Raw genomic sequence first — 20,228 nt, 5'->3', positions numbered from 1 at the left:
AGCATTTCTGCAGTATGTAACAATTTTTCTTTATGACTGTAACTTCTAAAATGGTTTTGATAAATCGAAAGGAGAAATTTTTAAATTAAAGATAAATTTGAGTTTATGTTAAAGTAAATCAAGTAAAGCTACTAGATTCTGTAGATTCTGATTTATTATTACTATTTTAAAATGTATCTAACTGTACTTTGTGTTAGTACATGTGGTTGCTGAATTGTTTCTTGTACTCTGAAGCAGTAGGTTCGGTTACTGTAAAGGGAACGTGGTGCTTATGCTGTCTTCTCCACAGGCTGCTACTTGTCATGGTAAGGCAGGTTTCTTTCAGTAGTTAACCACCCAATACAATGTGAATCTCTTGATTCTTCATTTCTGATTGATTTTTGTAATATTTTGAGTAAAAAAGGATTATGAATTGTAACCTCTATATTTGGCTCTGTTTATGAACTTTGGTGGTCTTTAACAATAACCATTTGCACAGTTGGAATATATTGAATTGAAATGAATTGAATGAAATGCCAAGAAAGTTGTGTGTAGTAAAATTTGCTGTGTGAAGAAAAAAGCTATTGAAAGGGATTTTTGTTGTTGTTCAGGAGGCCGATCAACACACGTGGACTGGAAAGGGACAGCTAGGCTATAAGGCTATCCCAACTAGTGGACGCAGTGTACCAACCGAAGGTGCAAAATGCTCCATTAGATGACAGTTCTCAAGGTGACAAGTTTCAGTTGCAGCTCTCCATTTGGTATGGGGGAAGATAGAGGAGGTTTTGCTGAGCAGGGCCCTTTTGCCAAAAGGGGCTTTGCTCCCAGCGGTGCAGCGTTATCACTTTCTCATCTGTCCCCTTGTGGTATTTGTCTCATCCCTTTGGTGAGCAGTTTTGACTCATTACATCAACAGCAAATTTCTTGGGAAGGCAGAGAGTTTTTCTTCTGTTTAAATATGAAACCATCTCTTGCAGTGGGATAATAAAGGCTCCATGACCTAGCTGAGTAGAAGCTCAGCTGGGTCATGGAGCCTTGCTCTCACGTGTATTGCACAGAAGCCTGCTTTCAATTTGCTCGTTTTATTGTTGCATGACTGTGTGAATTTTTATTTTTTTTTTTGGTTGGCATAGCTTCCACTCTTGCTGAACACCTGTATTTTTTCCCTCTTTTGCATTATCTGTTTGATATTCTAATACTTGCAAGGAAATTTGGTGTACATTGGAGGTAAGGGCCTGGAGACTTGTTAGAGAAGTGTATGCAACCAGATCTTTAGAAGTTTTAAGGAGATGAAAATTTAAAATGTTTTGGGCCTTACTTTGAACTTCTCTACACGTTAACATGGAATTATGACTTTTTTTTGAAGATTATGTCGTGTGTGTGGTTCTTCATATTGATTTTTAAATAAGATGCCTGCACTGTAGTAGGTACAATATGTGTTGGGACATGCATTATTTATTTCCATCAGGCGTAGATATGCTAGAATGAGCTTTCCTTTAGGGCATTCTTTCTATTAAAGCAATATCCCCTTTGCTAAACCCATACCACAACTAGATTTTGTAATGATTCAGATTGCAGAAGAGAATTCTATTGAAAGGAAAAAGTGCCCCAAATGCAAACCCCTCTGTCAGCTACTGTTGCTAGAATAAACTGCGTGCTCTGCATGGACTTCAGGAAAGCTCCAGCTAAACCAGCTGCAGCAACCCATGTCAAATACCCCATTTCTGCTGACTTTTTTTTTTTTTTTTTAAACTCCAGCTCTGCTGCTTTTGTATTAAAAGGGGCAAGGTTCAGACCTAGAGGTTTAGTAGCATTTAAGAGATTGCTGACAAAAGAAGAGTATTTATTTATTTAGAAAAGTGGTTGACATCTTCAGAACACTACAGAGCAAAACTGTTGTGTTTACTATATTACGTCCAGTTGCTGTGTAGTTGCAGTTTTCGCCTGTATAGAAAAGATATTCTTCCTTGTGTTTCAAGAAAGAATAATGATGCTAGTCAAAGGGAAATTCTCAATTCTCTTAGGTACAGTGCAAAATAAAGGGTAAATTTAAACTTAAAGAGGAACAGGCCATTCTAAATCAAAACAGTCACCCATAACCTAAAGGATACAGGACCATGCTGCTGTAATTATAAATGGTTTGAACTCCGATGTAACCAGTTGCCTGCGTTAATGTCATAAGCAAAGCTTTACTTTACTAGGTTCTGTTAGAAACTACTTTTGGGGAGAAATTACAGGGGAGTTCACCGAAGCACAGTTTTGGTTAACAAGCTGGCAGCCTGCAGTAATTTAAAAGAGAATGTTAAGGCATAGAATTGCATGGTTCTAATGACTATTAATATTAGAATGTTAATTTATTGAAACATTAAAATATAGGAATAAATTAACTTTGAATTATTGACTTTGTATTGAGAGATCTTATTAGACTAATCCAGGAGTTATGGACCAGTCAAGAAGTATTTTAAATATGGCAATGGTCAGAAAGCTAAAATATTTATAAATGGAAAACGTTTCAGTACAGTTATAGAATTAGGAGCTTTAAGACCCTTTAATTATTTACATCAGAGTTCATCCACATAACGCATCAAGTCTATAGTTAGAAACAAACAAGAAGAGCAATGTAAATAGGACAACATTTTACTCAATTCAGAATAAATACTGAATAAATAATACTTTAAAGTAGTAGTAGAAAACAACAAGCATATAATAATAAATCCCCACGCTTTGCCTTTTTCTTACTTTTAAGAATGAAGGATTTGAAAATCCGAAGTATAGAAAAGGTACTTTTTTTCCAGTTTTATGTAGCTTCAGATATATTCATTGTTCTCAAGGGATTTGGATGATGTCCTCAGTGATAAGCTTTAACTTTTGGTTAGCCCTGAAGTGGTCAGGCGGCTGGACTGGATGGTCTTTGTAGGTCCCTTCCAACTCAACTATTCTAAAGTGTATTCAGGAGCAGACTGCTAGGAGGCTTTGCTTTGTTTTGATGTTTCTTGTTTGATTTTGTTTGTTTTTTAAAGAAAAAGCAACCACTTCAAGCTTCTAAAATATTTTTTTTCATTTGGAACAGCAGTATTTATAGGTTTCTTGCTTCAAGAATGAGTTTGAGTTCTAAAAGTTGTTTATTGCTCAAAGAGATCTTAGGAAAGCACAGCATGGGAAGTATAAATGACTCCTGGTTCTGCCCATCTGACACAGCTGCCAAGTGATTTGGGGATATTTTCAAAGATAATTTTAAAGTATCTTTTGTAGCCTATTGCTACAGAACAGAGTGCTGGTCTGGAAAGATATATTAGTGTCTTGAACTCCTGCAAATCAATACTAATTAATTATTAACAATCAATAAAATCAATAATAATTAATAATTGACATTCACAATACTATTGAGGCAGTGTAAGTAACCTCATGAATCAGTGACTTTCTTCCTTTTACTTCTCTTATTCATCATCCCTACTTGCATCCTGTGTTTGTGCTGCTTAACTAGAACTTAGAAGAGTTCCTGCTCTGAAAGACGTGTTTGTGAGGGTGCTGGTGTCTCTGCATTGCTGTTCAATATCAGCTCAGCCGGTGTTACTGCAGAACTGCTGTTAGGTTTAGAAAATAGAGTGTCTGACATCTCAGTGGAAACCTGTCTCCTTTCTCTCCGTAACATCTTGTTTGTGCCAGCTGTCAGCAGGACATGGAAGTGGGGCCAGATATCACCAGATTTTTACTGTTCTTTCAGCTACAAATGAGGTCTTGTCCTGGAAAAAAAGACAGGCTGGCAACTGACACTTCATTTTTATGACAGCAAAGCAAAGAAAGGAGGGAGTTAGCCCAGTTGTACTGAGATTTGTCTGAGGAGTTCACTTTTTTTTGGATAGCTGTTCAAGACAAAAACCCGTGATTGAGAAATATTAAGGTAGGATCTTGCATTGTTCTCTTTGCAGCAGTGTTCTTATCTTTGAACCTCTCTCTCTTCAGAAAAGAACAGAATAGGAAAAGAAAATTTGGAGGAATCTAAAGCCCAGAAGTTGTGTAGCAGAAGTGCATGGGTGAGGAAGAAAAAAAAAACAGACTCCAAACTCTTTTTCCTTCTCTTAAACAATTATAAATTAAACAAACAACCAAAAAACAACACCATGAAATGTGCTCCAAGCTGTAAGTATTCCTCCACAGGAAAGAAAACAAAGTTTATCCCCAGTTCTGAAAAAAAATACTTTAAGCAAAGCAATATGAGCCGAACCAGGTTTCACAAATATGGCAAAGGGTGACCAAAAAGAGTTTCCACTGTTAGAAGTTTCCCTAGCATATGTAGTACTTTCCAAAGGATTGTTTAAACATGTATATATAGATATATTTAATGTTTGTGCCTATCTTTTATGGTGATGTTATACCTGAAGGGGATACTAAACTAGAGTGCTCATCTTGGAGAGGACGAGGGCAACAAGAAGGCAAGTTGGCTACTCTGGTAAGGGAGAGGAGGGCAGGACAGCTAAGGAGGGTGCTGACATCACTTCTGTGTTTTTGGTAGCAGGCTTGTAGAATTTCACCTTCTAAAATGTGGTTTATCATGTGAAATATGCTGCTGAGCATAAAAGCATTTTGAAGAGTATTGAACTGAAGTTGAATCTCACAGAAACTGAATCTCACTGTACCAAGCTGGTGTGTTCTTGGAGTATATGTAGTGGGCCTTGGTAGAGATGCCGCAAGTTTTCAGAACAAAACAGCATGCGCTGCTCATTCTGAAGATCTGAAGTGAGGAAGGATTGCTTCCTCAGTTGATTTCAATGGAGATACCATTTTACTAGATGTATTATTGCGCTTCTTTAGTTTTTTCTCAAGGTTTCTTATCTCTTCTGTACTTCCTGACTTCTGTTAAGACCACATATGTGGTGCCAAGAAAAATGGTATCAAGTTCTTCAGAAGAATTTGGTTTTGGTTTATATTTGCAATTCTAAGGTTATTCAGACTGACTGCCAACAAATTACCATCAGTATTGGATAGTTTTAGCTCTTAGAGGGCAAGATAGAGAACAACAAAGGTGCTGAAGAGCCGCTGTGCTCTCTTGCCTGCTGGGCGCGATTTTCTCTGTTGTAATCCTCAGGCGTCCATCTCCACGGTTCCTTGCTGGACAGGAGTGCTGTCGGGGAGCTGCAGGCCTGAGTTAACCTGAGTTAATGGGGCCATGTTGTGTGTGTTTGTGGTGTTTGTGTGTGGTGGGAGTGGGTTGGGATCGTTTTAACCTTTAGATGTGTTGGTCTGCCTTGTCAGCTCCAAGGTGCTGTGAACTCGTTGGCATAATGGGGCCTAGTAAAGCACTGCAAGTTCTCACAAGCATCCACAGTTAGAAATACAAGTATTTCTGTTAAGTTTCCTCTGTTTCTCCACTCCATGCTTCTTATTAAACAGAAATGCTTCATCAGGGTATTGATAACAGATTTCTGGAGATTCTCCCCTCCTAATGTTTCTGTGGCTGTGGCATAGCGCTGTGTAAGCTATGTTGCTGATCAGACTCCTTCCTTTTTCTCTTCAGTGCAGGAAGAAAACTAATCTCTGTCTGTCGTGGATCTAGGGAACTTCCAGTCAGCTCATTAGTGAAGAGGGATTTTATTGCATGATCAAAGCACCTTGGTATTTTATGGTGCTATCAGTATGTCACCATAAAAACTTTAAGGCGATGCCAGTGCGGAAAAAGATGAGTGATGAGCTCTGGACATGAAGCTCCAGTTTCTAGGTCACTGCCTTGCGGCGTAACTCAAGAGAGGCCAAGGCTTGTTATCGTTCCACAGTTTGCGTTTGGTCTCGTTCCAGGTGTGGGCATCAGAGCACTGTCTGTTTGCAGCTCATGGCCAGCCCCGAGGCCCTAATCCTAAGCCCTAGATCCGTGGTCACTGCTGCAACACAGGCAGCAGTGCTGGCAGCTGCTGTGAGACTTTTTCCTTCCTTTTGCTTGCCATCCTCCCTAAAGTTGTTCTCAATTTATTCATAAAATCTGTATCTTACTACTTTAGAATGATTAATGAAATAATGGGTGTTCTTAAAATACATACCGATTTTCCTTTTATATACTCGAGAGGTTAAGGTCCAAAATGTTGACCAGAGAAGCTGAGGTTTCCAGGGTTGAGTGAGAACACACACAAACAGTTTTGGTACTAGTGTATAACTGAGCAAGAATGAAGCAAGTATTACCACGTCTTCAAAATAATGTTGTCAGTATATTTTTATATTGTAATACAGGAGATAGTGACATTGGCCGGTGATCTGTGCTAATGCTGGTTGATAACCTACCTGACATTTTTTCCTCCTTGTAGCAGTAGTAAGGAGAATTGTGGACTGTACAACCAGATTTGTATATTTCCGCTGGGAAATTTTGCTTTCTGTTCCTCAAGAGGGCTACACATTAGAGAATCTATAAAGCAGAATCTTAGTAGTTAGGTATTTTTCTTCTGGTATATTTCTTCTTTTCTTCTTTTTATGTCTGTGGTAAACTGTGTAGTCTTATAAATATCATCCAACTACTGCTCCTGTCATTAATGGCCAAACCACAGTTGGTGTTGGTGCATATGGTTAGATGCTTAGTTATTCTTTGAGCCTCAAAACCTCACAGTATTCTGTATAAAAGATTCAGAATAGATTTTACCCATGTCTATTTCGCTTATAAATTGTTGATATGTTGTGTTTTTGCATGTTCCTACAAATGTGAATAATGCTATTAACTTTTCTCAGACAGTAGTGTAGGAAGTGTTGTTATAACATCATATAAACCATGTAGCAGATGTAAATGTGAGCCCTTATAAGAGGGGTAAGTGAAGATACTTAAAACAAAAAAGGATTTTTCCCTCACTCCCTGTCTCACAAGCCCCAGGAAGCGTGTCCAAGAAGCCTGCCTGTCAGCCAAGCAGCGGGATAGGGGTGTTCAGGGCACACGGCCAGCAGTAAGGCACCACAATGCTCTTAGGTCCGGGATCCATTGCCATGACGTGGCGGGTAAGGATGCCAGGTACCACATCAACTTCATGTCTCCCGGATGGTTCTTGGGTCGTCAACCACATACAGATTTTGGATCTGTATTTTTGGAGCTGACAGCGCTCAGTGTCTCCATCCCGACCCTCCTACATGAGTCATTTGGAGTCATCGCAGTTCTTTGTCTCCAGGCCTGGGTGTGTTGCGAAACTGCAGGTAGAGGTGCCAGGGTCTCCGCGACCTGCACACCTGGGAGCTGACAGCACAGGCTTCTCGGGGAGCCCCTTTTTCCCCTTGTGTGTGCTCCTCCGGCGCTTCCAGGCCATCCGTTCATACCAAACTGAGCCTCTCGGTTGCAGTTCTCTGCAACCAAGTACTTGGATGCTTTTTCCAGTTCATAAGCGTGTATTGAAACCAGATGGAGGTTCTTATTTTTGAGAAGGCAAACTACTTTATGAAGGAAGTTAGAATTGGACAAAACGTTTTAAGTGCAAGTTGAAGAAGCTAGGAGAAAAAAGCTTTCTCTTTTTCCTTGTTATTCCAACGCAGTACAGCTCAGATGTTTTGAACGACCAGTTTGGCTGTGAATTTGGAGTTCCATGGACAAGCACATGATCACCTATTTTTGTTTCAGATGCGACTAGTCTCCTCCCCTCGACCTGACAAAGAAGCTGTCAGCTTTGCAAGCTTGGTGCATGTACAGGGACTAAGAATAGCACTGCGTGGCACTTGGTATTGTCTTCTTGCAGAGGTCCAGCTCCAGCACTGGGTGCATCTGCACACTGCGTGAGAACTTTTAGCTCATCTTACACCGTGCCCTTGCACTGTTACTTTCTCTGAAGCCTCAAAGCCCTGAAGACCATTGTGTGTTTTCCTAACAAGTTGCACAACCTCAGATTCTTGCTGATTCAGTTTATTTTTATTTACAGTTAGCATAGATAAATTTCTTCAGAAGATCTGGTAAGAAATGTGTCTCGTGCTTACTGCTGTAAAAATACTGTCAACTAGGGCTCTGTGTGAGCTCAGTGCCGCCTTATGCTGTTATGCAAACTTCTAAAGTGCAGAGCAACCTCAAAACACAGTTGCTAATCATAGAAAGAAAACAAATTTGTGTAAGTATCCCAGTGAACAGTCCCGAATCTTCTAGATACTTGCTAGTTCTCATATTCATCGTTTTTTTTCCACGAGAAAAACTGAAAATAGACATCCCAGACCGTCACTGGCTCAGCCGTTGACATTGTTCTTGTCCTACAGAGTTCAGTGAATGAAAGAACTTGGCTCAAAAGAGTACATTTGGTAAACAGAAAAACACAAAAGACTACAGCTAATTTAGAAACAGAGACATTACGACAATCTTGAGATCTTCATGTGCCATCACAAGGAAATGTAAGCTCTAGCTTAAAAATAGCCACCCGCGCCTATGTGCTAACTCCTTGGTTGTACTGGAAACTGAACCCCAGCCAGTGTTGAGTTTTCAGAAGAGTTGATCAGCTCACTGCAGGGCAGAAAATGTATTTATTTAGGGAGTGTGTTGAGAATATGATGATGTTCTTTTTTTCTTTTTTTTTCAACAATTTAAGTTAGGCAGTTGACAGGGTATGGAAAAAGTGTTTGTTTGTTTTGTCTTCTCAACAAACTTAGAAGAATATACGCTTTTGAAAATGTTGTATCCTTTTTACTCCTTGGCATCTTTGTGTTAAACTTGGCAGGTTGAGTTAGTCTTCACTGGTTTATTTCCCCTATCAGCTCGTATGTTCCTATGGAGGATTGCAAGGCAAAACTGACAGAATCCCAACAAAAATCTGTTGTTCTTTCCTGAAATGGATGGGACCTGCTCTAACCCTGGTTGGTACGTGCTTGAGCATGTTCCAGGGCTCAAATGCATTTGTTTGTTCATTTTTTTTTATTTCCTTTTTCTTGTTTAACCTTGTGTAGATGACATTTTGCACTTTAATTTTCAAGCTATATCACAATATCAGAAATACTGTTAAAATGTTTCAGGGTGCTTCACTGGGCAGCTACCTAAAAAGATGGGAAAGTGCCCAGTCAGGGCTAATGTAATATTTCAAGCTTTAACTTGTTGGAGTAGTTTTCATCTGAAATATTAATATGTTTATATGGAGCATATTAGGAGAAACTTATTTGGTTCCTTTATAGATTTTTAAACAACTTTTAATGATATGCAATTTGAAGTTATTGACGTCTTTACAACTGATGCTCCAGAGTTTTTTTCTAAAATACCTTTTTACAGCAAAGCTGCCAATATTCATTACTTTTTGCATTAACTCAGGAAAGGTATCAGTTTGACACTAATGAGGATAATTGAAGATAATGAGCATAATGAGGAAAAAAGTCTTTTCCTCCTTCTAGCTGGAATTGTCCTCACAAGGAAAGAGCAAGCAGGGGGAGCGAGGGGGATTTTAAACAAACAGCCTTGAGTTGTGCAGGGCCAGAAATGCTGGCTTCTGACACTCTATTTTGTACTAGGACCAAACATAAATTTGTCAAGCATTCTGTTGGTTTGTCTTTCAGTACAATGGATCAATGTTTTTTTTTTAATACCCACTTGCAGCTTGTGTTGGTAGTGTTTTTGTTGTTAAATATCTTCAGTCCTTGAAAGAGGAGGGTGGGGAGTTCTGTTTTTCCAGAGAAATGTGAATTAGGTAAGTGAAAGATGGCATTTAAGTTTATTTTTCTGCTTTCTGGTTAGCACAGCATGCCTAGGATCACTTTGACCTTGTTATTTGAGGCCTTTTTTTCTATGTGAATCTATTAGTGTATTAAAAGGAAACAAAACCTCATCAGAGAAGATCTGTATGCATTGATAAATGTTAGAACTAAGTTGTCTGTGGAAGCATATATCAGTGTGTTCCTCCAGTGTTATCTATGTTCAAACTTTGATTTTATTTTAGGTACTACTGCTTACAGCTTGAGATTTAGGATTTAGTTCACGCTTCCCTTCATATTAATGTAATGAGCATATGAACATATCATAAAAATAAAGTAGTTATTTAGAGTAAGTTCAATCTCATAATTGCTATGGAAATATGCATTTCCTTGACCTGAAGAACAGCGTGCATGAAAATCTGGAATAGGCACTTGTAAATATAATTCTCTTTCTACTGTCCCAGCCTGCTACCTTTGCCTCCTTTATGCTTTTTTTCTGTGGTGCTCAAAGTGCAATCTGTAACTTGTGAGAGGGAACTGGGAGAAACCAAACCATGGCTGGGAAGCTTAAATTCACTCTGTAGGAATCTGCATCTCCACTGGAAGCTTTGTGTAGAAAAAAGAAAAAAATCTGTAGATGGACAAAAAAATTGAAAACATTGATAGAAGTGATAGGATTAGACATACATGTTAGGTTGAAATGGATGCCTTGTTTTTGGGTTCTTACTGGTGATGTTTGGGTAAATGCTGCAGTGAGGCTGGGAACCTAGCACTGAGCCATGGGATGGCACCAAATTTTTCAGCATCAGAGAAATTTTACATCATCAGAGAAAGTTCTGTGTCTACAGAGAAAAATGTGGTGCCCTATAGCTAGCTAGATACCTGAGCTGGGCTCCTTCCAGTTGTCCTTTTGACTCCAGAAATTAGAACAGAGGGATTAAGGAAACATCTGCAGGGCTTTTGCAGGCTACAGCCTCTCTGCCATGAAGTGACTGCACTGTGCTGTCTAAAAGCATGACAACCACAACTGGGATGGCCACGAGCCTGAGCTAATAGTTCCCTTTGAAAGCGAGGGCACGCAGCTGGCCCCCACTTAGTGCTGGCTTGGTTTGTGGTTTCTTACTGGCAGGTGGAGCAGAAGAACCAACAGAACAAGTCCAAGTTGCACCATTCCATGTTTAACAGAAAGCTGTAATCATTAGTCCTGTTGCAGTAATGATTTTAAATAAGAAATATCCAACAGATCCTGCTCTTTACAACTAGTAGTATGGCAAGCACTTCTGCAATTTGATCACCCTGGAATAGAATAGCTTCTTTGTTTGCATCCTCACTGAAGGTATGACTTATACTGCAGAAGTCCAATATTAAGATACAGAAACAAGTTAGGAAGCGGGCTTAAGGTTTTTTATTCTTACACTGTTACTGTTCTGAGGGAATACCAAATTTGTCAGTAAGCAGAACTTGCTCAGTTACGTATATGCTCGGTTTAGTATTTTGAAGGAAGCTGAGGTGTCAGGATACGTATCTGTTACTTGACAGCACGGCGCTGGTACTTCATTGGTGCTGTGCTGAGTGTTTTGGCAGTAGGTTGTGTTAAGTCAAGATAAGAAGTCTGCTGTGAAAGAAGGCCCTAGGTAACAGATGTGCACTTGGTGGGGTGTCTTGTCTCTGAGAAGTGTGTAACTTGATACAGAAGTGTTCTCCAGCAAGAATTCACGCGTTAAAATTAACTTGCGTTATTACGTGTGCAGCTTTAAATCTAGTTGAAAGCTACAGTTGTATAAAACTTCAGGACAGTAAATGTGTTTCTGAAAATTAGCACTTGGAATTTAACGTAACAGCACTGATCCTTACTTTCCTGCCACCATGCTACTTCCAGAGAAGATGGGTTGTGTTCCAGACTAGGTGCCAGTGGAAGAGACAAGACTAACTTATGCTTTATATTCTTTTAAGCTCATCCTGCCTGAGAACAGCTTTCTGTCACTGAAGCAAAACGTGAAATATGTTGCATGTCGTTAAATAATTTTAATTCCTTTCCTAAGTGAAGACTTCTTGAAATTCTAAAGTGTTTTTCATTAATTAAAATGGTTTATCTGAAAAGGCTTTCTGTTCTGGCAGTTGTTTTAGAGAAGGAATTATATAAACTGAAGTTTTAATGGTCTGACATCTTAATGCTCAGGATTTCCTGATGTCATGCTGTAATCAAGAATGACTGGGCAGGACTTGAGACAATTTAGTTCAAATCAATTTCCTTTTCCTCCTGCTAAATCTTTGTGCTTTGTCATGTTGTTTTCAAATTGCGTGTGTCTGGTTTGGTCTTTTGGCACCTTATACTATCCAACTTAATCATGAATTTCTTCTTTTTTTTCCTGTCTAATTGTAGTCTGCATGTAGGGTCTACTATACAGGGCTCTAAGCTATTGACACAGTGAGTTGGAGTTCTTCTTGCATGTGCTTGTAGCAATCTCAGCCAATATTTCCTGTCTGGGTTCTAGCTCTTGTGAAGTTGAAATTTTTTTTATAATATATGTATGTAAAATCGGTCTGACATACATTCTAGTGTATTTTCTAGTATTTTCTGCTTTTGTTTGTTTGATTTTCAATTTCTTCTTTGCATCATAGGTGGCACATTGTCCCCTGCTAGCTCATACCGACTAGGTGAGAATTACGTAGCACAGGTGATGGGGTGAGCTGCAGCAGCTGTCTTTGAGACCGCAGCTTGTAGCAGCCTCTCAGGTCTGATGTTCTCAGCAGACAGAGTGAGTGTTTGAGAGCCCAGCAGCAGCTGCTGGTCCGTTCCTGACAGCTGCCCTACGGGTCCTGATGCTTTCCTGAATGGCAGATCTGACCCCTTTTTCAGCCATGATACTTTGTAAGAAAAGAATTTGTGTTGTCGGCATTCCATAGGTATGAAATATCTGCACACCTGATTCAGATGCTTCTATGTGACATGCATGGCTCTTCTTCCTGTTGGACCTCAATCCCGTAGAGAAGTGGGTTTTCTATTTACAATGTAAGGTTAACATACTCTGCTACCGATTTTTAAGGTTTGTGGTGCTTTTATTAACCTGAAGAAAAGCTTATCTCAGGGCTAAACACTTAATCTTGTATTTTGCAATTCAGTAGTACTCCTTTCTCCACATACAAGAGAAGTTTAGAAAGGTTGTGATGGGTTGCTGCTTCTCATCTATGTATAAAGGTAGGAGGAATTATGAGTGCAGTCCTTAAGTGTCAAAGTCAGTAGGATTTACTTGGGAAAATTCCTGGTCCAGTGTCTCTCTTCACAAGTATCTGAATTTAAGCAAAATAAGTACTTAGAAATATTTTTCTGAACTTTATCTTCATAATTTATTTCATCTTTCCTTGTTGTGGAGTTTTGGGGCAGAAATAACTTATTTCATTTTAAGGCTTATCAGAATAAGTTGGGGATAAGACTGCAAGATACAAAGTCCAGTGCAGCAATCAGAATATTTGCTGGTTAGAATTTGCTCAGTCATTAAAGCAAGTAGGTGAGAAGGATTTCTTGTTTTCTTCAGAACACTTCCCCAAGGAGTGCCTGCAGATTAGTACAGAAAAGGCAGAAAGCTACTGTGGGGCAGAGAATATTGGAACAACTCTCCAGAAGATGTTGGTGCAGGGGAGTGTAGAAGGAGGACAGGAACCTTACCTTCCATGACCTGTGCGTGTTCAACACACAGGAGGCTGACTTAAGGCATCTCAGACCATTACCATAGGTATGAGAAGAATAAGGGGAGATTTTTTTCTTCTAAACCTAAAATGATTTTTATAAAGAAAAACTTTGAAGTAATATTTCTGTTTCTCTTTTCCTTTTTCCATCAGTAGAGACAGTTTTTAGATTTCTAGAAAGCATTATGCCAAGTGAAAGATCAAAAAATTACAAATTCTGAATTAAATTCTCAGAGGTTTTAACAATGGTAGAGAAAAAGACTGCTGAATCTGTAGAAGAACAAAACTACTTTGTAAGAACTTGAAATGTGAAGATCAGCAGCACAACTGTGTCTGCAAAGGGAGTGTGATCTGGCCCAGATACCTGGACAGCTAGGTACAGCCAAACTAAGGCTTTGTGCCTTGGAACTTCTGCCGTGTCCCTGTGTTGGCCTGGGGTAATATTTGTATTGCAGCTTACCAGCAGACATTGTCTGTATTTTGGGAAAGCTAAGATTAAATTTCTTGCATCTGTTTTCAGAGACTGAAAGCAGAAAGCAGACTTCATGTGAGTACCTGTAACTAGACATTGGCATCTCTTCTTCTAGCTGAGTCAACTTTCCATAAAGCAACAACATCCTTATTTGTTGGGAATAGAAAAATTATTTGTACAGTGAAACTTCAGAAGATTGCTGTGAGGTTTTTGTTTTGTCTTCTTTGAATCCAAATGAAAGCTCAGCTGTCATGGTACCAGTTTCCACAAGTCACCCAGGAACTTTCTCTATTCCTTCCCAGGGCATCCACTGCATTTTAGCCATATGCTTAGATAGCAAATTACAGAAATAAATGCATCTTCCGTTGATTGATGCAATATTCGTTTGTTTCTTTATTCCAGATCCTGTCTAGGATGTATTCATATCCTTAGACTAATTGTCAATAAGGAAATATTTTTACTGCAGAAGTAAAAATGCAAGTTGTGATTTGGAAGCGGAGGGGAAGTTATCCATATATACAACTTCCTCTTGCTGAAAGGTTTGACTTGGCTTTAAAAACATTGCACCAAACCATACAGCTGAACTAAGCCAGTGCCATTTATAACTGGAAGTGATTAAAATAAGTATATATGCATATTTTACAAGTCTGCAATTTTTCTTTCCTTTTGCCGTAGTCTGTTAGTGCAGTTACAATCTATTAGCACAAGTAACGTTTGCTGGTAAATGAGTGCTGGTGAAATGAATGGGAACATCTGGGAAAATGCAGAATAGTGCAGAAGTGACTGCCATCTCCGCCAAGAGCCAGCCTGAGCCCCGTGGGTCACTACAGCGAGCTCAGTGCCTCTTGCACTGTAGCTGGGCAGCAGCTGGCATCTCCACTTTGGCATTTGTCATCCTTGACAGAGACAGAAGCTTTCTGTTGCAATCCCTGACCTGAACCGACTCCAGCACTTTGGGGATGCTGGTGAGCTAAGGAGGCACCCAGAGCCATGAGTGTGGGGGTGCTGGCTGTGCATGAGGGCAGCTGGGGCTCAGTGCAGCGAGAGCTCATAGGGCAACAAACGCAGCCTGCAAACAGGCTCTGCACAGCATTGCTGCTGGGGCAGAGTTTGGATAACAACCAGGGAAGTACCCCTGGCTCTTCTGGCCCTCCAATGCTTCTGCAACCCAAGTAAACTGACTGGATGGATGGATAGCAGCTGAAGGCAAGTCTAAGTGATTTAAGTGAACACGACTGAAAAACATAGATCATTTAAGGTATGCTCCAAATGTTTCAATCACTGCTATTTTACAGCCCCCCACAAATAAAAATAAACTTTTTTTTTCCCCCCCTTTTGTTTACTGAGCTCTGAAATAACACCTCTGGAGGTAAACTCCATTTCTTTTGTTCAGAAATTTTTGTTAGATTAGTTTTAGAGTTGCTTTTTCTTTGTATCTAATCTCTAGGCTGGAGGCTAAGAAAAGGAAAAGTGCAGCTGTTATGAGGGAAATAGGTATTAAGCTTTGTAGTCTTCATTAAAAAGTTCACCATTTCATTCAAACCACAAAGCATATTCATGGAAATGAGATTTTTTTCACTTCTGTGAGTAAGGAGACTTTGGAAACAATAGAAACCTGATGTTACATAGAAATTGGAGAATTGCAAAACAGTGATGAGGTTAAGGCTTTTGAATAAGCTGTCTGCTCTGGAAAACAGACCACTAGCTGGGACATAGCAAACCTAGGTTTGACTTTTTGGCTCTGCCCATAACATGTTGGTTAATACTGGGCATGTTAGGTCATGTCTTTTGAGCATCAGTCTCCTTATTAGGAAAAAAATGGTTTATCCAGTAAAACAAGTGAAGATTTTCTGCTCTAAAGCATACTAGCAATTATCACAGATATGTTTCCATGTATATTAATATCACTTCTGTGAGGTAGGATAAAATAGTCTGGATGTTTATCAGAGCAGGAGACAAAGAGCTTAATTAAAATTATATTAAGTAACTACACAGATAATATTTACAGTCTTCTGAATTTTTTTATTGTCAGTAGGGTTTTCAAACCCTCTTCAGCAGCAACTATCACAGGAAGCCCAGAGTATCTGTGCTGCAAAAATGATTATAAAGAAGATGAATTGTTAAACATAAGCCATATAAAATGATTTACTACCTTAGCAATGAGATTACAAATGGCAACGAAGGATGTAATCTGCTTGATGAAAATGATGGAGTCCTTCTCAAAAGTGCGTTCAATATCCTTGTTTTGTAGTTGGTTTCCTTATTTAAAATAAATAATAATAATTCTACATTTGCTCTTAGGTACCTGGAAGAGGGCAGATATCTCACGGAAGTTCTGCTTCAGTTCAACCATTCCAGCTTCCTGAGAAACAATAGGAACTAAAATAGAGCAAATTTCAGTTAAAATACATGAATAACTTATTGAAAGCAGATACGAAGGGCCAATGCTTGGCCAAGTGTAAAGTACTACCAAAGACACATACAAAAGCTGCAAATCCCCATTTCCTGTCAGCCACAGAGTCCGATGCGCTCAGAGGCTGTCACGGGCTGACATGCATTTGTCACCTTTGGTACCTGCTCGGTGTGTTTGAACCCCAAGTAACCTCCTCGGTGCCAGCAGGATGTTATTTATATCCTCAGCCATGAGGATGCGTTCGGGCTATATGGAGAGAAGCAGGATGATAAAAATTCCGTTCTTTAATATCAACTTGGGTATTAAGTAAACTTTCAGAGGTCTGGGCTCTTGTGTTTACCATGGAACAGTTTTGTTCCTAATTTAACATCCATCAGCCTGTGTTGCCTTTTGACCTAGGCGTACGTTGTCTGCCTAATTATCTTCTGTATTGTTTTACTGTTCCTTGAAACCATTCAAACAATTTGGTGTGGCCGTAGCAACCAAACAATACCGTAACAGAGATTTCCTACAGCACGACTTGGGCGCTTGCTTCCCGATTCCCACGTAGCACCAGCTCCCATCGGAACAAACAAACAGGATATTGTTCCCAGTGAATAGCGTCCAGTGTTTTAGGAGTCATTTCTTGGTTTTGGACTGTCGCGAGTGGTATGGCTTTTAGTTCCAGATTTCGTCTGAAATTCTGGAGACTTCCATAATTCTAAGCTTCAAAACACTGTTTGAAACTTAATTTTTCTCAGGCAGCTAAGAGCAGGGAATGGATTATCCTTTAGTGGCAGAGAATAGTAGAAAGAATTTATTTAATCCTGTCCTATAATGAGATTTCTCCATTCATTATGCTGTTTAAAATCCACATAGACCCCTCTTCACAATGTTATCAATTGCAAGTTCATGAGTAAATGAATCCCACTGAACATAATTATACCAGTTATAATGTTGTTTGACCTAGTTAAGAAATCTGATAATAGATTTTGGCTTTCCTTTAAAGAACTATTGTGTATATATATCCTTTTATTAAACACAGACGAGCTCCCTCCCCCTTTTCCCTCCTATGTATTTTTTTCCTGTTTGTGTTAAACTAATGTACTGGTTTTACATAGCAGCTAAAACCACAGCCATTGTCAGATGCAGGGTAGGAATCATTAAGAGTCCTCAGCAAGTTTGTAGATGAAAGTAGTAAATCCTAGCCTTTTGTCCAGCTATTTGAATGTGCCGGCACTTTAGCAAATCTAAGGTATTTATAATCTGCTCATGGCAGTGTTTACAACTGCTGCAGTTTGACTTTTTTTTCTTTCGTTTCCCTTTTTCTTCTTTTTTTTTTCTTTTCCTTTTTTGTGGGCTGGGGTGGGGTGAGGAGGTTCAAGCATTGGGGTGTGTGTGTGAACACAGCAGTGGCATGTCAAGCAAGGTGCTGTCACAATAATACATGTGGCCGTGTGGTGAACAAATTAGAGAAGTGATGGTGTCGAAATTAACCTGGCAAAAAAACTAATACGTGTGCTGCTTTTTTCCACGTCTGTTCTTTACAGAGATGCACACGGTGCTTGTTTGGACAGGAGGGTGGCAGAGAGCAGAAAATAGTTGGCTGAGGGGGTTTGCATCCTCTGATAATCGTGCTGCTCGCCCCATCAAAGGGGGCTGCACGAAGCTATAGCCGAGGAGCGGGGTCTGTGGGGATCCAAGGGTGCTGTGCTGCAGCCTGGCATTGTGGCCGTGCCCTCTGCCCACTGCGATCTCTGCACTGGTTCTGGAAGCTGGACTGTTGCTTCTTTCCAGGGTTAGGTTTCTGTCTGGTTTTCTCATGCTGTCACACGAGCAGCACTGCAGGTGTGTGAGAGGCGGCCTGGGCCTTTGCCTGCCTTCCACTGCTTCTAGGTCAACATGAACAGCCTCAGAAGCTCATCCCTAGCAAGAGAAGCTGGTTGTAGCTTTGAAACTTTGTGTGTTTAAGCTAATAGCATAAAACATTAGAGACATGGACACACTGGAAGGAGTCCAGCGGATAGCCACCAGGGTGCTGGAGGGCCTGAGGCACCCCTCCTGTGAGGGGAGGCTGTGAGCTGGAGGCGGGGAGGCTGAGGGGGGGCATCTCACCGTGTTGTTCTCTGACAATGATCAGTTCTCAATGTTTTCCTGATTCTTTAATGACAAGGGCTTTTAAGGCCATCTTTTAAAAACTGGAGACAGAAATGTTTTGTGTCAATGCACTCTTAAGTGCATATTCTATTGGGATAGAAAGGTGGAATATCTGTTAGGTACTTCATTATGTACCTTAGTACCTAAAGTTGCTTGTCTTTACAAAGCAGGTACTTGGTGTGTGTGATGTTTTTGTTGTTGGTGGTGTTTTTTTTTTGTTGTTGGTTTTTGTTCGTCTCTAGACAGATATGAAAGGCGAGTTCAAAATCTCTCTGTGTTGCAACACTTTTCTGTTTTGTAAAGCTCAGAAACGTGGTGTTTCTGTTTGCTCCCTGCTGTGGCCAGGGAGGATGTATTCCTTCTTTTCCTCTTTTCTCTCCTCAAACCTCTGTACTCTCATTCTTGACCCCTGATGGATCTCTTTCATTTCCTTTGCTGCCTTCCGAAGCTTCAGGGTTTGAGAATGACAGAAGCATGCATTTTGGAGGATGCGTGCAGTAATTGTAGTGAAACAAAATGTGTGTGTGTGTGTTTGCTTTTTTTCTTCAAGTGCCCAACATGTTTATGCCCTGTGCTGAGGGATGAGCGAATCATCAGATTTGGGATAAGAAAGACTTTTTTCTTTGAAGTCAGATGTTTTGGGTTGTTGTCTTTCTTTGTACTGTGCACTTTGGTTTCTTCCCTAAAGCCTTTGTGTACTTCGCTGTAGGAAATTTCCACAGTAGGGATCTGGAGCACAGCAGCATCTCCAAAGTCTCATTGCCTGCATCGTGTGGCACATGCTTTTCGGTGTCTTCTAGGACCTCTGCTTCCAAGATCAAAGAGTTGATTAAAGCATTACAGGGTGTTCGGAGGCACTTTGTGGCACATGGTGTGCAGAGCATGAGCTGGGTCCTTCCTAAGGTGGCCCTGATTACTGGCAGCTTGGCTGCGTGACCTTGGCTATTCCTTCCTGCCTCTAAGAGGGCATATGGCAACTTACATGCGGGAAATAATAAATCCTACTCAAACTATATTGCTTATCTTTTCTTAACAGTGGTGGTTTGATCAAGCAGCAGGTTTGGGCAAGAGATACTTAGGGGAAAAACACAGGTCATGTACTAACAAGCTTAAGCAAAGAAATCTTCCTTTTTCATTACAGACTGAGATAGTTACGACCATTCCTGTGTTTTCACTCATGCTGAATAATAGTTGATAACTTCTGTACTGCATTTGATAAATGGATACTTTCTATGAAAGTTGAGGCTATCTGCATTATGTAAAACATAACCTTCTGAAGTGACAGGAGAAATCTGGAATGGCTTGCAGGCAAACTGGGGAGGGGTCTAAGTGAAGGACCAAAAGTCTTCATTTTTGTGGTAACCAGTATTCTCATGAAAGAGGTGAAGAAAATGTTCAATGAAAACTGTGGATAATATTTAGCTAATGGGAATTGCACATTTATAAACGAACAAATGAAACAAATGAAAATCTTGAATGTTAATCAAAATTGGCCAAGTGCATCTTGACACATTTTAACCACAAAAAGTCTATCGAGGCAAATTGCAGTATGTGATACAGTAAAATAGACAGAGACTAAGCCCTCTTTACAACCATAATAGGAAAAGAAAATCTTAGTATCAATAGGAAAGAGTTCTTGATATCAATTACTAATATCACTTAAAAAAATCTACAGACATGGAACGTACTAGAGAAATATCAGACTTTCTGGGTAGATCTGTGGCATCATTAGAGATACCAATAAATATTTTGATTTATTGTGTGCAAGACAAAAATTGTGATTGTTTAATTGTCATGAATGTGTTAAACACAAAAGTGAGTTGTGATATCAGATTTTTGATACTGCATTCACGTTGAGTGTTAGCTGTAATAATATAGAAATACTTTTGAGTGCTTAGGAGAAATAAAACTGGATAAATATTATACAAA

At 39.7% G+C, this 20,228-nt stretch overlaps 1 protein-coding gene across 11 annotated transcripts in view; it reads left to right on the top strand.

Moving 5' to 3' along the window:
- FRYL (FRY like transcription coactivator) overlaps window positions 1-20,228 on the top strand; it is a 170,668-nt gene that overhangs the window by 52,185 nt on the left and 98,255 nt on the right. The gene's annotated exons all lie outside the window — the stretch shown is intronic.

The sequence above is a fragment of the Aythya ferina genome, assembly GCF_964211825.1.
Source record: "Aythya ferina genome assembly, chromosome: 4".
Lineage (NCBI taxonomy): Eukaryota > Metazoa > Chordata > Aves > Anseriformes > Anatidae > Aythya > Aythya ferina.
The sequence above is the reverse complement of the archived record's forward strand: the minus strand, read 5'-3'. Positions and strand labels throughout refer to the sequence as shown.